This window comes from Pleurodeles waltl, chromosome 8 (assembly GCF_031143425.1).
Source record: "Pleurodeles waltl isolate 20211129_DDA chromosome 8, aPleWal1.hap1.20221129, whole genome shotgun sequence".
Lineage (NCBI taxonomy): Eukaryota > Metazoa > Chordata > Amphibia > Caudata > Salamandridae > Pleurodeles > Pleurodeles waltl.
In genome coordinates, this window is record NC_090447.1 from 1,299,198,239 (window position 1) to 1,299,219,169 (window position 20,931).

The 20,931-nt window shown below is 45.0% G+C and overlaps 1 protein-coding gene across 1 annotated transcript in view; it reads left to right on the forward strand.

The window, feature by feature from the left end:
- The window catches only part of MICU2 (mitochondrial calcium uptake 2), an 840,968-nt gene that overhangs the window by 722,674 nt on the left and 97,363 nt on the right, over positions 1–20,931 (forward strand). The gene's annotated exons all lie outside the window — the stretch shown is intronic.

Here is a 20,931-nt window from a genome sequence, read left to right on the forward strand (position 1 = left end):
ATTTCATTGCTTCTTTTACATGTGGTGTGTTTGTGAGGTACTGGGGGTTGCTTATATGTATTAAAAAGGAAGGGTTGGGCCTGGTAAAAGGTTTATTCTGCCAGGTTGAAATGGCAGTTCAAAACTGCACACACAGGCTCTGCTTGAATGTGCACTCCTCCACCATTCACAGCAGTGATGCAGTCAGTCCCACTAGGACTGTGTCCAGCAGTGCATACGTGAATGCCCTGTCTCCACTGAAGGTGGGTACTATTTGTATCAGCTGGTGAGCTACACCTAAGGAAGATGGCGTGGAAGACAGAAATCCACTGTCTATTCTTCTGTTGTTTGGTGAATTGGATTGACCTAGGAGTGTGATTTTGTGTGAGCTCTTCATGGCATCCTTCACCTGAAATGCAAGTGCGGACCATGGTTCTCTGGAGACATCAGAGGGTCACTGTCATGTGGAAAGCCACCCCACCCTTTACGCTTTTCCTCCTTTACTAAGAACAGGCCTCACGTTTTATAACTAAGATCTTTGTAACAGTTGCACGTGCATTCAGTATATTAAACACAGACAGAGGAGAGGATTAACCAGTGGTGGCTTGTGGAATCTAAAAGTGGCGGGGCAGAAATGTGAGAGCTGTCTTGAGCATGTCAGCGAGGCAGAACTGAAAGAGGGAAAAGCAGCGACCTGGGGTGCTTCTCCTCCTCCAGAGAAAATGTTGGAAAACAGTGACTTAAGTGGTGTATTTTGCAGAATTCCTAGACCCATATATAACTAGCTGTTCCAGTTAAAGATTTTCCTTTGCATTCTTGTTTATTCCATGATAAACCCAGGACCACATTGTAAGAAAAAAAACTAGTTTGGTGCAGCTATCCACACAGTGATTTTGGAAATTGTCATCTTTGCATGTGAGGTAGGTGTGTACCAGAGGCATTGTGGGTAAACGGAATAAACCGGAACACACTCTGTGGCTTCAAAATGTGCATTATCTTCTGCCCAGCAAACCTGCATCATTAGTGCTGAATGGTGGCCACAGGTCCGGGCAGAGAGGCAGGAAAGCTGCAGGAGCCTACCACAACGGCGAGGAAGTGCAGCCACCTTTCCAGTGGTCACTGATACTCACCATTGACCTCCACAGGCATCAGGTCCTTGCCTCGGATGGGACAGTGTGCAAGGTGCAGTTAGCAATCCCTGCAGTAAGTCAGAGGTCTAGTTGCCACTGTCTCCTGGGAAAGCACTGTTTTCCAGACAGACTTAAGTCAAGTAACCCATCACCTATCATGGCCTCATGTTGCGCTTGAAGTGGAGACTGTCCTCATGTTGAGGGTGGCCTGAGGAGAGCCCTCTGCCTCCAAGCCACATGCAGCTAGTGCTCTCGTTCCTACATCCATGCGCGAGTAGCTGATCCAGTCCAGGTTTTTTTACTTTTCATTCTGGCGTTTGTAATCTTGGTTTTATAATGGCATAACCAAGTCTACAAGTCATAAAATGCAAAGGAAAACCTAGATGCGTTACCTACACATGAGCCTGGTTTACTTTGCAGCCCTGCGTGCAGCATTGCAAACTCACTGCACTGGCCCAAGGCATGTGACAATAGGACACAGAGGCATAGCCTGAGTTCTGTTTTTTCTGTCAGGTCCCGCCCTCATGGCAAATAAAGCAGGAACGGAAAGGCAGTGCTGCGGGACTAGGCTTGCTCTGACATCCAGTAGCCAGCAAGCCATGACTAAGGAGAGTAGTACACTCATTGCTACTTTCTAACATGTAGTGGTGCATGTAATCCCCCATCTGTAACTGGGCACTGAAAATGGCGCGCCAGCTGTTGCACACACTGTGTGGTGCCCCAGTGCATGGTGCTCCCTGTCTGCTATGTCTATGACCAAACCTCGGCTTTAGTACATGCGAGTCATGTTAGCTATTCAGGGGCCCTTCCCTGCCAAACCCGGACCCAAGACTTCCTACCATACAGGCTTTCCATTTCAAATTGTATGCATGAGCATGTCTATGAGTGAGTGCAAACATTGAAAAACACAACCACACAGTCCAGACATGCACGCATACAGAGACAGTCAGACACACACACCCATGCAGTCCCAGGCAGCAGGCCAACACACATTCATACAAAGTGACACTGCTGAAACAAAACTTACCTGTCTCAGTCTCCTGACTTTGACATAAGCTGCCATGCTGTGCTTGGCACTCGATTCCCAACTCCCTTAACTCCAGGAACCCAAGCAGCATTCCACAGCCAGTTCCAAGAGCTTCTACCAAATTAGAAGCCAGAATAGGGTTGGAAGTAAACCCTTCTTCTCTATTCTGACTTCGTATTAGGTAAGAGGACGCATGATTGACAAGCCCTGAATATCCATGACCAGATACGCTGTACCACGTGACACTAGTACAGCATGTCAGCTATGTATTGTGTGTGTGTGTGTGTGAGGCCGGGTTGTAACAGCCACTCCCTCACACATGTGCAATACAGCCAGCGGAGGCCTCTTCTGCTGCAGAGGCAATAGTACAGCTTTTTCATGCAAGCAAATGACCTGTGAGATTGTTAGTTTTCATGTAAAAGTTGTAACATCTAAAGCAATTAGTCGAAATGCGAGGCGGTAGGGTGACGCACTGACACCCTCTTTAGGTGAGCCGCAACTGGGATTAATTACAAAGATTAACATACCACAAGGTTTAATGTGTACAGCGAACCCATTAAGAACCAGACTTGGAGGGCAGCTTATCTGATTCCCACCTGTAGCTTTGAAAATACAGGGTTAAGAGCATTAACGCAAACGGTGTAGTTAGCAGTTTCCCTTTTCACCCTTGGAATGGTTTGCATTGCTGTCTGCTAAAAACCTTCTCATAAAACAACCAGATCCTTTCTCTGCTTGAGGTGTGACCTCAACCAAGACAAACGGCCAGCTACTGTCCAATAACAACTGGCTCTTAGTATGAAATATTCTTACAGGACAGTCCCCATCTAAGACTACATTGACTCGCCAGCTGCATCAGTTCTAGCAGTTTTCACCTCTCTTCTGCACTGAAGCAGCAACATTTTTGGTGACAGAGGACGTATTACAATTACTTATCAGAGACACTCCTGCCCCAGACTCCTTAACTCATCTGCAACTTTTGGAACTATTACCAATCTGGATCTTTTAGCAACTTGTTCCTCCTACATAGACCTGATTGATTTATCTTTTTTCGGAAAGGTGTCAGGTTGTCCAAAAGGTTTCCTCATTGCCCCCCCCCCCCACCCCCCCCCCACCCCATCCTGGTCAGTCAGTTTTGATTCACTCCAGTTCTTCAAACTTGGCCCCATGTTATTTAACTTCTACATGAAGCCCCTGGGAGTCAAACAAGCTATCTTGTCTGAAACATATAGCGTTTCAAGCCTGTTTCGCAAGCCGCCTCTTTACAACTGGCAAGCTTGTGTCTTAGAGCCTATCAGCTTGACAGTAACAATGGATCGCCACTGCTCTTCTACGCAAGTCTCCTACTGAGAGAATTGTTTAGCACAGGAGTTCCAGTTGAATCCTCAGTGCCGGCTGCGATTTACTAACCTCAGCCTCACTACCCATTTAGCAACACGTCTCAAGAGCACTTTAGTACAGCTAATTCTAATCCTGTACTCCATTTCCTTTTGCTGTATAGAGCAAAGTTGTTTTTCTAGGAAACTGATTGTTTTATTTTTTTACTAACTGTCGCCTAGTCATTGTACCTGTGAGTTTATATTTTTATGCACATTGAGGTAATTAAATACCATTGCACAATGCATGATGTATTTTACAGCCTTGCTTAAGGGTTCCCAGTAATATTCTTGGCCATGGCAGGTAAATCATTTTCACCTTTGTTTGTACTGGGATTTCCGCTTAGATCAGGTTCTAATTTATTTCTGTCTTACATTCCCTGTAGTTTTCCCTCATGTATACTTAGGTACTGATGAGACCCTTAGATTTAATATGTGGTTGAAGCGTCGACATTTGATACAAAAAAAACTGTTGCCACCCCGTAATTTACAAATATATAGGCGACTGTGGGATTCTTATAATGGATTAGGAACTGTTGAGTTGTTTGTGTACCAACACACTACTATATACCCTTACACTATTGGTTCACTAAGCTTAGGTTGTGGTTTTCTGCATGGGGGTCACTTTACACCTATTTCCTCATGATATCTACAGAGTAATGTGGGTTATGTTGTATATAAACCATATCTTATAACTGTATAATATTTTTGTGCATTCACTGCTTACAGTAAGCTTGCTCTGTCGTATACATAATTTAACTGAGAAAGAGATCCTTGCAAACCACTGTTCTTCAAACAACTAAATACCCAGTTCCACATATACATTTGGGGGCAGTGTCCTAGTGGGAAGTGCATTTACTAGGCCAAGGGAGGCAAGTCTGCCTTTTGGGTTTACGGTTAGTAGTGTTGCAGAGGTGTTGGATAAGCAGCGTCTTACTCAGGTGGCCCAAAGTGAGTGACAAAAGAGATCTGAATGCAAGTCTGTTCCACATATATGTGTGTAAAATTATTTAAACTATAAAACGTAATGTAGATAACAGCGTATGTGTATGTATGCATTACATATCTCTGTATGTCTGGCCATGTAAATATCATTACATGTATGCACTCATGGAAATATATTATCTACAGTTAAAGTTGGGGTGACCAGAGAGAGGGATTTTAAAAATTGTTCTCCGTTAATAACTTTGGACCCATTTGATGAATGCCCATGAAACATTACAGACCTACTGCCCACGTTTGATTCCTAGAATCCTAAAAGTTTAGCCGCGTTTCGTCGAGGGACTGCCAAGAAAAAAGGAGGTCCCAAAACAGGCTTGAAATTCAATGCATTTTCCATAGACCTTTGTATTTCACATAGCGCAAAAACCGCCAGCTGGATTTTTCTAAAATTTGGCATTATTATATAGTAGGTGCTGAAGATGATCCTTTTGGCAGGGAATCTGGGATTCTCGGGAGCTGACAAAATGTTTCACAGTGCTGAAAGACAGTACCGCTCACAAGATGCAAAGTAGAGTAAGCACCAGTGAGAGTACCACTATCCTATCCTGGCCATGGCTCAGCAGCTTTCCCTCTTGTGAGTATGGACAGCTTTAGCCTAGCTGAGCCACAGAGTTACACACACACCTGCCAGTTGTGCTAAATAAGAATACAAAGTAACAGCTTCTCCAATATCAACCACTGTCAACCTCACCTCCACTCCACTCCAGCAGACTGACAGGTTGTGCTGGCTCCAACATTAGTAAGCCTACAGTGTCTTGAGCAGTAAGGTACAGAATGAGGAGCTTGATTTGCATGACTTTGTATTTCAGTGCGGTGATGTGGACACCGACACTGAAATGCGGTAAACTAATCCCTGATGCGTGGCACTTGGCAGGGCTGATATACTTATTTGTTTGCAAGTGTTCCATTGATATAGGAATAACAGCAGTGTTTATTTGCATCTCAGGTACATTAGAAGAAAGTGATATATTTATTATTTAACCACTGTTACATCTACCTTACACCTTTGCTTTGTACTTTATCATGGTCATTAGTAATACTGCTGTTTTATTTTCTTGATTATTTTTTTGTGACAATCACACCCAAAGTTACCATGATGCCTTGAAAACATCACATTTCAGAAATGTAAATAAAAATGCACTCCAAAGGTATGAGAGAAAATGTAGTCAGACCTTCAAAAGGACAAAGTGAGCACCATTTATTACTGTGATTGTTTTATTTTTAATGGACACTTACTAAGCACTTACCTTCTCATTCACTCTGTAATTCCATCCAGTTACTACCAGCACCTATAACTAAAGAATTAGCGATAGCACAGGGCTGTTTATTTGAATGATGTTGAAATTAGCTCCAAGAAGAACAGTTTTTTCTTCTGTGTGTTTTTTTCATCCTTTTGTTTTTTTAAGGAACTATATGTCAACGTGACCAACAAAAACCAGAAAGAGAAATGCACCCAACAGGGTATGGACGCATTTCCTGCTAAAACAAGTTATACAGGTTCTGGGGCGGACAACGGTGAGCAACAACCAGCTCACAATGAATGTTGAGATCACCCTCCCCTGCCACAATAACTGCCTTGGCAGTACAGACAGCGTTGGCATATGGCTCCACGATATTACGTTCCTGGCAAAAGCAGTACTTCGGAACGTGGGAGCCCAGCTGATGGAATGGTGGACGGAGCAGAGCTGGAAGGCTGCAATGGTGGTTGCCTGTTCCTCCACTCTGACTAATCCCAAACCTTTCATACTACAGTGGACTCCCAAACATGCTTTCTAAACTGTTCACTATCTACCTACTCGGCCAATATCAGACACACATGTTCACTAGTCCCAATAACATCTGAAATCTTTCCTTCATTACTCCATTTCATATATTCTATTCTTATTCAAAACACTAAAGTCAATGCATGAAATATCAACAGCACAAAGTGACCACAACTAATCCTACGAGGAAAAGGAAGCACATATTACTAAGCTACTCCAGATTTAGCTCTAGGCTTCAGCTCCAGAGTAGCATGATACCCACTGCAAAGCGCTTAAATACTTTGTCAGGGGTAGTAAGCGCTAAATACATACAATTTACAATTATATTGTACATGCGTTTTTTTTTTTTTTGGATACTTCCAACCACAGATTCCTCACTTTTAGAGTAATCCCAGCTACCAGGCTGGATCCAGAGAACTCTTCAACAATGCTCCCCTGAGCCATTGGGTAACACTGTGTGACGTCACTGTGACTCCATACTGATCCGGGGGTGACAGAGCAGAGCCACATAACACTGCCACCACTGTGCAGTGACATCCGTTCCTTTCTTTCTGTGCCCTTCAACGCGGATCCACTGCTCCCAACTTTGTTTTTTTCCCACACTTCAACACTCGCAGTGCTCTTGGAAACAGTGTCCCTACCTAAAGTGACAGGATTCAGACCGTGCCCAGACAGCAGATGTTGTCTCCGGCCTGAACCTCTTGTGTCTGTGGTGCTGGAACTCCAAGCACAACTCGTAAGTCATGTGACAAGTGTGTCCTCATACATTCCAAGGCGATTCAGGAGCAAGAGGTGAAACTACAACTATGTTGGATGAGCACAAACAGAGGCCTTGGCCAAAGGTCTATGTCCTGCTCCATCTCCAAGACAAAGGGGGTCATTCTGAAACCTGGTGGACCATGACCGCCATGGCGGAGGGCGGTGGAAGCACCGCCAACGGGCTGGCGGTGCTTCCTGGGCAATTCTGACCGCGGCGGTAAAGCCGCAGTCAGAAAAGGGGAGCCGGCGGTTTCCCGCCGGCCCAGGGAATCCGCCATGGCGGCGCTGCTTGCAGCACCGCCATGGGGATTCCGACCGCCTTCCCGCCAGCCTGTTTCTGGCGGTGTCCACCGCCAGAACCAGGATGGCGGGAACGGGTGCCGTGGGGCCTCTGGGGGCCCCTGCACTGCCCATGCCACTGGCATGGGCAGTGCAGGGGCCCCCTAACAGGGCCCCACAAAGATTTTCACTGTCTGCTTTGCAGACAGTGAAAATCGCGACGGGTGCCACTGCACCCGTCGCACCCCTGCAACTCCGCCGGCTCCATTCCGAGCTGGCTTCATTGTTGTAGGGGCTTTCCCGCTGGGCCGGCCGGCGGTCTTCTGGCGGTCGCCCGCCGGCCCCGCGGGAAAGCCAGAATGGCCGCCGCGGTCTTTTGCCGGGCGGCGACTGCCGACCGCCGCGGTCAGAATGACCGCCAAAGTCTGATCTCTGCTCAGGGGCGCGCCAGTGAAACATCTACCTCTCGGCAGAAGTCTTTCTATCAGTGGTTAATTTGAAATTAAAAACATGCCAGTGTCCAAAGCTCTCCTTTGAAACACACGGCTGCTGCAGTTAAATACACGAGTGCAGCATACTGAGGCAATGTAATCCTAAAGCAATCTCAGGCCTCTTTAATCCATTTACAGCCTCTCTCTGCCCCTTCACCTCACTGGTGCAGCTTTCTGCTTTCTCCCTTTGTGATGCTTTTCCATCTTTCTTTGCTCTGTCTTTCCCGTATGTGCGTTTTGCTCGCAGTAATTTCCTGATGCAGAAAAATAAGTGCCAGTGCCGCCCACTGGCAACCACTGGCCCTAATTGAGCACTGCTTCCTATACGTCCACATCAAAGTCTATACACAAGCACAAGAAGGCCTAACATGACAACCATATCCTGCCATTTAAAGTCTAGCAAGAAAGCACAAGGGTGTCATGATAAAGATCTCACTATGCTGGTGTCTCCTGAGTCTGACCCGTAGTTGGTCCCGGCGCACCTAAAATACCCTGGCTTGTCGTCGACAGTAAATAATGGCCTTCAAAAAGGCCATTTTGCACGTCTCTGGTGCAATTCTGACTCCCTGTGGAGAGCCTTTGGACCCCTTTGAGTTGCAGAGGGCCTCCAGTTGTACTTCCACTGGCATGTGTCCCCCCTAATGTCATCGGTCCCCATGGTCCAAGCCGACTCGGTCACTGACTTCTACACTAACACAAAAGTCCACGCTGGTTCTTTCCATTCTGGCACCCATTCCGACTCCATTGTTGTCAATTGATGATATGACACTGATCTCTGACCTGCAACCAACATCAGCTAGATCCAGGCCTATGTCATGCTATGAAATTATGAAAGTGTAATCTGTGGCCAGATTCCAGTCAGTAGCTCTGCCCTGATGCCGGTAAGAGCTGAGGATTCACACTAGAGGATTCACATTGTTTTTGTGTCTGACTCAGAACCCCCATACAAGAAGCACCCAATGCGCCTCAAAACACTGACGATAATGTGGAAGGGGACAGGTTGTTCCTTGCTCATTGGACTAAAGGTTCATGGTATGCAGACTTACGAAGTGGCAGTTGGCTACTTACATCTCCTGAAACAGCTAGGTTCACCGCCAGGGCTACAGACAGAAGAAAGTGCTTTGTTTACAGTGGTAGTTCAGAGGGCAACTGAAGCACTGGAATTGTATGTCCACAGTAGAAACCAAAAACAAATGTATTGACTGAGATTCTACACCAAGGGGCATCTTCTTCTGAGCTGTTATTGTTATATAGTAACACCTTTGTAGATACCCTTCTGGCTACATGATTTAAGCCACGCTTATGCTGTCATGTCAGTCAACCTGTGGTTAGGAGATATAGACCAATGACCCAGACTTCCTAATTAAGCACCATACACCAGAGAGCCTGACTGTTCAAGCCTTGACAAGTAAGGTTAATCTTAATTCCCTTCTGACCACCCCTCCAGTTTTGAAAATAATTGATGCTTTAGATCACAGTTTGATTTCTTCTGCCAGTCTAGCAGTCTGATCTAATAATGTTGTATGCCTCCTGGGGAGGAAATTCAGAGGCTATTCCAGAGGATTTGCTTACAGTCAACACCAGCCCTCCCTACCTGTATTGCAGCAACCAACTAAGTCCTTTCAGGTGGACATGGCACCATCAGCAACTGTTTCATTCAGCGGGGACAGCATTCCTCTAATTAGTCCTCCCCTGCTGCAACAGCTACCAAGTTGCTTTAGTTTGCCCTCTCATGCCTGGCTAGATGGAGGCAGATCACCACATTTCTTCCCCAGCAGGAGATCCATCACGGCAGACAGATGAGTCTTACAGATCATTCAAAGGGGCTATGCCTGGACCTTCATTTCTTCCCCAACCCACCTTAGTCCTAGACTGGAGCAGCCTTTAAAGGAGCACTCTGCAGTTATGATGCAGAACATCATCATTTTGTTGTCCCAAAATGTCATCAAAAGGGTGCCAGACTGTCGGAGAAGAGGAGAATGCTACTTTTGTTACTTCCTTGTTCTCAAGCAGGACTCAGGCCTGTTTTGGACCTCTGTACAAAATGCTCACACTGAGACCCTATCAGTTCCAGGCATGGAGACTAAATGGCATCCTTGGACTTGCAAGACGTGTATTTCCATCTACTCATCTTGCAGTGTTGTTGGTGTTTCCTGTGGTTCAAGATGGGCCTATTTACAGTGGTCCCCTTCAGCCTTGTCTCAGTACTTTGATTGTTCACTAAGGTGATGGTAGTGGTTGCTGGACATATTTCGAGTTTGGGCATACGTGTATTCCCATACCTCAGTAACAGGCTGTGGAAGGCAGACTTACCCCAGTCAGTTGTAGACCACCTCAGGAAAATGGCCGCACTCCTGAGATCTTCGGATTTCACCATCAACAAGCCAAAGTCCCACCTGATCACCACAGAAAGACTTCCGTTCATTTGGGCATTTCTTGACATGGTGGCAGTCAAGGCCTTTCCTCTGGTCTAGTGAGTCTAGGACATTCCTGGTTCTCAGTGAGGATGTCTTGAGGCTTCTTATCTTCTGGTCTCATGTATTCTTCTCATCCCAAACACCAAATGGCACGTGCAGCCTGCAGTGGAACCTCAGATCCCAGTTGGCCCAGCTTCAGTGATCTCTTTCTTATTCTATCAAAATCCTGCAAGATACAGCTTAGGAACTTCTTTTGTAGTAGAGAAACAGCAACCTGGCCGATGGCCGGCCACTCTCCCTTTATCACCCAGTGTTCATGGTGATTACAGATGTTTCACTGCTGGTTTGGAGAGGTCATTCAAAAGAGGTAGAGATCAGAGGCCTCTGATCTCTGGCAGAGAGAGAGCTCCATATCAATCTTCTGGAGCTTCAGGTGAGTAATCTAGTCTTGGACGCATTCCTGTCATCATCAGAGAGAGCCTGGTGCGGGTCCTCAGGGACAACACAACTGCCATGTGGTACTGCAACAAGCAGGATTGGGTTGAGTCCTGGTTCATGTGTCATTAGTTGCTATGCCTCTGGAGGCGGCTGGACCAGGAGACTATCTCCTTAGTCACCTGCCACCTGGCGAGGTTTCTGAGTGCCGCAGCAGATGACCTGAACACATGTCATCTTGTGAACCATGGGTGAGTCCTTCATCCTGAGGTGGCACAGGGTGTTATCGAGCACTGGTGTATGCCCGACTAGATCTGTATATCACAATTGAGAACACACAGTTTTAACAATTCTGCACGCTGGAATTTCCTAAAAGGCACTTGTTATGAGATGCATTTCGGCTGGAGTGGACAGAAGGACTCCTCTGTGCATTTCCATTGCTACCTCTCCTGCCTCGAGTTCTGAGGATGATCAAGACATACCGACCCAAGTCATTCTTATCTCCCTAAAACGGGTCAGCACAGTGCAGTACTCGGAACTCCTTAAGCTTTTTTCCTCCAATCAGACTTCTGCTCCAGGAGGACCTCCTGTGTCAGCAACATGGCAGGGTCCTTTATCTAAGTCTCCACAAACTGCTCGTCCATGCTTGGAGATTGAGCAGCAGAAGCTAACTGCATTTGACTTGCTGACCGAGGTGTGAGTATCATCCTTGCTGCCAAACACAAGTTGACAAATTTGATCATGCTAGGTGCTGCCTCTTGTGGTGCCTGAAACACTGATTCCTTGCATGTTTGACTTTTCGATGTTATTTTGTTTTGGCTTTCGTTAACCCAGCATAGTCCTGTAGCAGGCACAGTGGAAGGTTATTTGTTAACCCTATTGGCCTTTCTGTGATTACCTGACCAGCCATCTTTGTTTGTCACCGGTTGTGATGTGTTTTATAAAACACTTGACTTACATGCTCCCTCTCAAACATTTTTGTTATACCCTGTGAGATCTGAAATTGCCATCAATATTTCTCCTGCGCGCACCCTTTGAGCCTATGCACAGCTTTTTTTCAAGGCTCCTAACACTGAAGACATTCTTCCTTATTGTTGTTGCGTCCGCATACGGTGTGAGTGAACTGCAGGTGGTTTTCGCCTATCTGCCCCACACCACTTTTTCCCCAGGCAAACTGATACCGAGGACTAGGGCAGCCTTCCTGTCAAAGGTCATGACTCCCTTCCATGTTGGCCAATTGATTAAACTGCCAGCATTTTTTGCATTGACTCTTCCCTCAAAGGAGGAAGAGATGCTTCATTATCTTGACCCTAAGAAGGCACTGAGTTTTTATATTGATTGCACAAAAGACCATTGTCTAGATGATCAACACTTTGTGGGTGTTTTGAGGCAGAGAAAGGAAAGTCTACCCAAAAGAGAACCCTGTTGAGGTGTATAGTCCTCTGTATTAAGATCTACTGCACACTGGCCGAGAGCAGCCACCTGATGCTCTGCAGGCTCATTCCATCAGCGCATTACAATGTACATTCTTTCGTGAATTCACAAAACGTTACTGCTTTCTCAGTCAGGTCCAGTTGGAATGTAACATTGCCTGCCCACTTAGGCAAAATATTTTGGTCTAATTGCATGCCCTAGACCTTCGACCTTTGGGAGATACTGCTATGGTATCTATTCTAAAGGTGAGGTATCTGCGATTACAAGTATTCATCAGAAGAACAAGTTACTTACCGTTGGTAATTCTGGTGCAAACTCTAACCGGAAGTCCCTCAGTGTCCTCCCATCTCCCTTTTCTGTAGCGTGGCCTCTTTACCATCTTAAAAGGTCACAAGTTAGGAATCAGCTCACTGTCTCAGACAATAGAGTATTTACTAGAAAGAGCGTTACTGAAGGTAAGTAACTTGTTCATTTCCAACATTTAGTTGTCGTTGGTGCCTCCAAAAACTTGCTGATCCCTAACCTTCCTAAACACAGCAGAGCAATGATACCTCTTGGATCCATCCACTTGCTGGTGTAATACAACATCCTAAATATTGTGAATTGCAGCAGAGGGTTAGAGGAGGTTTACCCGTTACCTGTGGGCCGGGTAGAGTGGGTGAGTTTGCTTGGCTCCTGCCCAGGAGTCGTCGAAAGCCTCCCTGCTGCTTAGCGTCCCTCAACAGCAGGTCTCTGCGGAGCGGCGCCGGCGGTTCCATATCCGCACCGAGTTACAGTCGGAAACCTGCGAATAGCTTGAGTGTGACAGTCGTTCCGGAAAGAATATTACGGTTAATTGAGAGTTGGACATAGGTAAACCCCTGGAATACTAACTCATCGGGTTTAGCTGTCTTCCACCGGTTTATGCTACATGTGGACACGTTTGCTTTACCAAGCTCGAAGCATTTACAGTTTATATTATCGCAGGGAGAAACGTTTAAATTAGAAATTACCACAAACAAATTACAGCAGTGTCCGCAGTGATTTACCATACCAAGCCTGCTCCCCTCAACACCGCCAGGCACGCGGCAGCCTTAGGGTAGACTCCTAAATGTGTACCTTCTTCTGCCTTTGAAGCTTAGATTATTACAAGTCATAAGTTGCTCGCATCCAAATAGGTATCCGGCCATAAAACACTCATTTTTCGCAAAGGAAGGGACAGAGTGCACCAGTAAAACGGTTTTGTTAGCATTTTCCACCTGAACTGGAATGTCTGCGGGCTTTAAGATAAAACCCGGCTTTGACCCAGGGAGGCCTGGCATTGATAGAGCTATGTACCTAGCGCCTTCTGAAATGCGGTAGGTGAAAGACCTCGCCTACCACACAGCGCGCGGGCCTGCAATCCAACCCCGACTCCCACTCCCAGCTCTCGGGTCTTGCTGGATAAGTGGAAGGTCTAATGTGAGCCATTTTTCAACAGTGGCAGTTTTTTCATCGGCTTGGAATGCGCCTCTTTATCACCTCATGCTCACTCAGTTTAAGTTGCAGCATGACATGGGAGTTTATTTAAGCCTGGGAATGTGGAATAAAAGGGATCGGTGTCTTTTTAAGCTGCGGGGAGATATCACCTTTCACGTGATTTTTATTTGTAAGTAAATCAAGCACATCTCTGTCTGAGTTGCTATTGTTCTTGGTCGATGTGATTTCTGTCTGATGTCCCCTGACAACGGTTTACCACACACGGGCCGCCATTGTTGATTGTTTGATCAAAGTGCCACGGTGTTTTTACAGGAGATGACTGATGTGCGGCAGAGACATATATCATTTCCAAGACACTCGCTGAATGCGGCCGATGCTCTGGGCCTTTGTCAGGCTTTTGCTAGAAATCAATCTGTTGCTGATGTCTTGACAATGTTTGAACGTCTGACGCGCATTGTAGTCCCGCCGCACGTGGTCACGAGGAGGTTCAGTGGTTGGCATTTTCTGACGTGCTAGCTATTGCAATGTCAAGTGAATGGGAGCTCGGCTTATATGGATGGAATGAGGTGCACGCACTACTGAGGTCATTGCCTACTATTTTAGGAGAGTCAGTGCCTAGACAATAAACAGGTCATCTCAAAGGGTTCCCTCGTAAGAGAGGGATGGCACTAATATAATCAAATGCATTAATAATTTCCCCCCAATATCCTTCGTCATAAAATGCAACATTGGAGCAAAAGATGTTCACGTTTTTCAACGCAATTATTTGCAAGATTGCTCCTCTGAAGGATGACTTTGTGTTTTGCATGAACATGCGCAAATTGCATGCAATTATCCCAAAGAATATGCTTTGTCTGTTGTTGTTCAGGGCTACCTGCTGCCAAAGGATGCTTGAAAGTTCTGGGATGATTGGAGGATCAGTATAGAGAAGAGGGACTCTAGGGTAGCACTCTTATTGACCTTTCTCTTTCTTAAATTGCCAAGTGATGGGTGCCAATGCCATGGAGTGGAGATACCGACTGCTTCTCAGAGCTGTAGTCAAAGCTAAACTTACTCCAAAAGATTGAGGCACGTTGTGATACATGAGCATGCTTTTTTCCTTGCGTGCTTGCATTCTCACTGTTTCCCTTTGGTCTACAATTCAGTATGGATGTGAACTTACTTTTTCTCGTACAGCTGTATCTACACCGCAGGGAACACCATACCATGACTGGCTCTTCTTTTTTCTCGGGCTTTTCATTTTACTACATTAATCGCCAATTTATTCACCCCGCTAAGGCAGCACATGTCACAATGATCTGGTTTTTGACCATGCTACTTAAGGCACAATTTGGTTTGCAGGAACGGCAGTGTGCATATACCATGTCTCCTGCCGGGGGCATAATCATTTGATCAACAACCTACGCAGACCAAGAGTGGTATATTCCAGGCATCAGGTTTTACGCTTCACTGGAAAAACTACGAGTTAAGTCCAGGGGAATAGCAACTGTGTACCTGGATTGGCATTCAAGAACGTTGAAATAATAAACAGATTGTGGGTGGAGTATTGCTACAAGAAACATGCTCCAGCACAAAAGTGTTGTTTGGGGAGTTACCCCCGCTAATAAATGTATTCTCTAATTAATAGTTGGGTACAGGTGCTTACACACACACACACACACACACCACCCCATACACACACACAGCTCTGTTTTGGAGATCATAAATTTTTTTGATCATTTTACAAAATAATAATGTTTTTTAAGTACCGTTAACGATTTCCACTGCCCCTTAAATCCCCCTCATACCATGCTTCTCATCCAATTTATTTTAACATGCTATGCCAACGTGATTGTTGTAAAATCTGAAGCCCACCCCCAATCCTACTGACCAAACTTCGTCCCTAATCATCCTCTACATCCCCACTATACAGGAGAAAGTGTTAGAAGGATAACATGTCAGTTGTAGCAATTCCCCCTTCTTACTTTTATCCCACTGCAGACAATGTTTTGTTTTAGCCACCTTTTCACTATGTTCCATGTCTCACCAATCAATTTGGGGCCGGCCCAGTCCCCTTCCATTAACTATGTAGGTAACTCAGGGCTTCTCATTGCCTTGGCTTCTTGCGCAAAGGGTGAATCCAGACAAGGTGATCACTTGTTTGGGTCTGGTTGGCCCATGATGGGCCTAGGGCCAGAACCCTGTCCCCCAGGTAAGTCATCATTACCATGTGTAACACATACACCCAAGCAATGAACGAGTTCACATTGACACTCTCAACAGCAGACAACAGACCCTATTCATCCACAATAAATTCCATCAGCCTCATCTACATCCTGCTCACTAGTCCAGGCTCTCAAGCAACATCTCACACCATCAACCTCATGCTCATCAAAGCACAATTAGCAGTTGATCACACTCCTGACATAACTGACACCTCCACAGAATACAACCTAAAAGCACTCTTCACAGACATGTGGTTCACACACACCTAAACACTCTTCCCAGACATCCTCATCCCTTAGGCTACAGCATCCAACAGGTTGCACACACTAGACAGTGCAGGATGGATGCTAGCCATCATCTATAGGTCTTCCTGGTCTACACCCTTAGCAGCCTAACTAAACCCAAGTTATTCAAGCACTCCACCTTTCATTTCCCACTCACAGCGTCTGACAGCTTTCTTCATATACTGATCTACAGACTCAATACAGATCCAACAAGATCTTCACAGAAGAAATCTCAAGAATTCTTTATCTCCCCTGCACTCAGCTTTCATACCCTGTATTCCTCAGAATCTTCAATATTATCATCTAAACAGAAATGTTTTGAAGACTTTTCCCAATGCAAAGTTTTTCCTGTAACTTGGAGATTGTGCAGTGACACATTCCATGCCTAAGTTACATGAACAGAGAATGTTCTGGCTCCCGTTTCAGTTTATTGAATTTGATGATCATTGTTGTAAACCCTTGACTTGAATACAGAGCTATCGGAGGTATGTGCATTATCTGTTTCTTCCCCAGGAAAATAGGATCTCCTTATGCAAAACTATGTGTGCTATATGTAATCTCAAAGAGAACCACCTGTTTCCCTGGGAGCAATGCAAATGGATCCACTCTGGATAATTTGTTTCCATTTTTTTTTTAAGCTTATCGTCGTGGCTGCTGATGTATTTTACAGCCACTGCAACTGATAGAACATATGCACCGGAACGCCAGAAAAGGCCCTATTTGTCAAGACTGGAAGTGACTATTGTGGATATTATGTGAGGACTTTTTTCATTAATGCCAGTCAAGATAGGCCAATTTTAGTGCCATTAACAATTTGTTGAAAGAAAGGCATATCCTAATACTTAATCAGACCCAAACTCTTGATGCACAAAAGTGGTACACACACATGGTGTAAGATTTTAATTAGCTAGTTATGGTTGTAGGGTGGACTCTTGGGCTCAAGGCCTTGCAGCAAGTAGACAGCAAGCAAGTTGATAGGGCCAAGCTGTAGCTGCTAGAAGCTGGAGAAGAAGCCTTAAACTAAAACAATGGTGTTAGAGGCAAGTGACATTTCTTTGACTTTTTAGATATCCTCTAGAAGTTTTGTTTTTATTTGCCATAGCCTTTGCATTCTTCTTTGACTGAGTGTGTGTACTTTTTTGAGGTTTTGAGGTTAGAGGTTATTCCTTTTGATGCTAGAGGCCTTTAGTTCTAGTCATATCTTCCCCATAACTGATATTATTTCTCTGTTGTAAGCTCATTTACACCTTTAATATTATTGTATTTAATATTTACCAGTGAAGATCAGCCATCACCATTCTTTGGCATATTTACCACGATGGTTAACCATTTACATTTAGAAGTGTGACAGCTTTGTGCTTCATAATTCGCCCACACTCTTTGTAGGGCTTCTGCTTTCATGCTTCCCTCTTTCCTCAGCCATGACGAGGCAGAACATCTAGCTCTAAACAACACATCATATGATGTGATACTGCATATTAGCTTTATAATTTGCTCTGTAATTCTCTGTAAAATACTCCATTCCTACATGGCAGAGAGTGACACTTATATTTGTATCGCCATTCCGGTTACTCTTCCTCTACTTGCTTATTCCATTATGCCATGAAGATGAGTAGTAAGAAATATAATTTCTACCAACTTTTCTACAGACTTGATTTGTCTGTTGCTGTCAGAAGTCTGGATGATAGATGCATCCAACCCATCTTTCACCGACCTGGTAATCATGGGATTTTGCAAGAAATGTATGGTGAGACAAGAGGAATGTTGACATGGCATCATAGTGTCTGAAAATGAACACCCACAATCCCCAATGTGTCTACCAAGAACATGGAGAACTTCATTTAATAACACCACTCAGCCCTGAATTCTCTATGCTTCGTAGCTTACATTTTCAAATTATCTAACCACTCTGTTTAAATCCTAATAATCCCTCTGTTCTGAAAATCTTAAAAATAAACCTCGACTAGGCAAAAGATGTCAGCATTTCCCGACTCATTGTAATCACTCTGCTCACACTCCCCAATACAGCATAATAGACTGTATGTAATCCAAGTGGATGTTTGGGGAGAGGGAGGGCTCAGCCATCCTTTGAGCTATCATTAAACTCTCCTACTGTGAACAAAAGGACCCACAAGAAAAATCTAGCTTTTCCCTAAAGGTAAGACTGTCTAAATAAAGGTAGTTTGGCCTGCACAGAAAAGCAAACCTTTGGAGAAATGTGCATGAGGTATGTGTGCCTATTGGAACCAACCAAAGTGTAAAACAGGTAAAGAAATAAGAACTTAAAGTTCCAGCCCAGTTATGGTTGGGAAGACAACATTATAATTGTCTGAAATAGGTTAGTGATTTGGGAGGGCGTATCTCTACCAATGTAATAAATCCACTCTGGTTAGGTCGAAACACAGTTCTGAGAGACTCTCTGCTCAACCCCTGGTTGCTATGGCATAAGCATCAGGCAATCCCCAGACAGGTATGTGTTAAGTTCACGCAGTATCCATAATTCTGAAGTCAAAAAAATAACATTCCCAAATCAAATAAAAAATGTATAGGTAAAATGAATGAGTTAAAAGACATCATGATTATCAAAATAGGTTAAAGGAAACTGGAGATATCTTCTAAAAAATTTAAGGTAAAATGTTCACCATTTAACACCACTGGTTCGCAGTGGACCGGAGCCTGGGTGCAATTTCAGCCTGACTGTGATTGAGCAGAGGTCAGAAACTTCAAGCTGGCCATTCTGTTAAAATGATTTACCTTTAGACTTTTTGCCTGATTTAGAGTTTGGCGGACAAGCATTCCGCCCACCTTATTACAATATGGATGAGATATAATGGAGTTGTAATAAGGCAGACAGGAAATCTGTCACATTTGTGACAGAGTAATCTGCTTGCCAAACTCTAAATCAGGGCGTTAGTCTCCAGCTGCTAAGATAGCTTCTTCTAGTTAGCCCTGCAGTACCTAGCTCCTCAGGGCAGGCTTCTGGCCACTAGTTCTGGTGCAGGGCCTACTTCTTTTTAGTCAGCTATGAGTCAAGAATCCTTCTGTTTTTTTGTGTCACCGAACCAGGTAAACAGGAGGGAAATCTCTTAACCTTTGGAGAGCAGTTCCAGTTCCTGGATCCCAGAAAAATGTAGAAGTCCTTGTGAGAGACCTCCTCATCCCACAGGAGTCACAAGACAGGATGTTTTCCCAGCAGGTCCTTCTTCTTCATATGGAGTCTTCTCAGGTAAATGATCCGAGTAGGTGGTGGTTGGGATCCATATTTATCATGTGGACTAGCCAATGATTGGAGAAATCCTACCTCAAGATCCTAACTGTTTTCTCACAGACCCGGCATCTTGTTTTGCTGCCCTTCCTCTTCGCCATGCTGTAAAATTACCTGGGATACTGTTTCAGTGTGGCAAAACCCAACTGCCTCTAGGGAGGCCTGTCTTAACCGTCTTAAGTCACTCCCCTATCCAGATTAGCTCTCATACCTGACTGGGTCAAAATCGGGTTTCCCTCTAATTGTGACTGGAGCCTGGCTGTCTGGGATGGTCTTGGCAATGAATAGTAGAAGGAGAAGTAAATTGAGTTAGTACTAAAGCTGCCATTTCTTCTGCTAACTTTTACTGTCAGCTCACAGGTAGCTAATCCCTGCTATGTTGTCAGCAGATAACACCTGTACACAAGTAAAGCAGTGCATCGATTCTTTCCCCGCCGGGTAGGCGATGTGTCGATTCTTTTCCCGCAGGAGAATGATGTTGATTTCCAGACAGGCAGCCTTGGTTCCTAATGGTGATGTTGCAGATGTGACTCCCAGGGACGATGAATGGAAAATCCATACGCGTGGCAACAATAGATCCTTGCTGAAATAGGTGAGGCATCGATTTCTTAGGCGCTGCGTCAATTTTCAGCTGCAGTGCAGACAATTTTCTGCCGGATCTGCTTGGTGTGTGGATTTTTCATTAAGATTACCATCTTCCACTTCCAGGTGCCCACGGTCTGAATTTGGCACCACTTGGCAAGTCAGGACTCTCAACAGAAGAGCCCAGGCACTGGCAGATGAAGTCCTTGATGTCCCTGAGACTTCACAATAGGATGCAGACTCAGTTCAAGTCCTTGGAGAACCTTGGAAAACAGAATGTACAAAGCCAAGTCCAGTCCTTTCACACCCACGGCAGATGCAGCAGCAGGCCAACACAGCAAAGCAACAGGTAGAGCGGTGGGTCCTCCTCAAACATCCAGCTCTTCTCCCTGGCAGATTGTCCTCATTCCAGAAGTGTTCAAACGTTTTGGGGTCAGTAGTCCAATACTTAAACTGCCTTTAAAGTAGGCAAACTTCAAAAGAAAGTCTTTGTAGTGCACAAGATCCTGCCTCACCCTGTCCTGGCCTCAGACACACTCTAGGGGGTTGGAGACTGTATTGTGTGAGGACAGTCACAGCCCTATTCAGGTGCAGGTGTCAGCTCCTACCAATACTTTAGCCCTGGAAGACCCATCAGGATATGCAGGATACACCTCAGCTCCCTTTTTGTTACTGTCGGGAGTGAATTCACAGACAGCCCAAGTTTCAGTCTGACCCAGACATGTATTCAGCCGCCAGGCAGAGGCACAGAATGGCTAAGCAAGAAAATGCCCACTTTCTGAAAATGGCATTTTCGAACTTACAATCTAAAAACCAACTTTACCAAAAGATGTACTTTTAAATTGTGAGTTCAAAGACTCCAAACTCCAATCTCTATCTGTTCCTAATGGGAAACTGCACTTAAAATATATTTCAAGGCAATCCCCATGTTATCCTAGGGGAGAGATAGGCCTTGAAATAGGGAAAACAGAATATCCTGCACCCTGCCCATGGAGTTGGCTTGGGCCCACATTGGGGTGACTTACATATAGTAAAAGGGAAGGTTTGG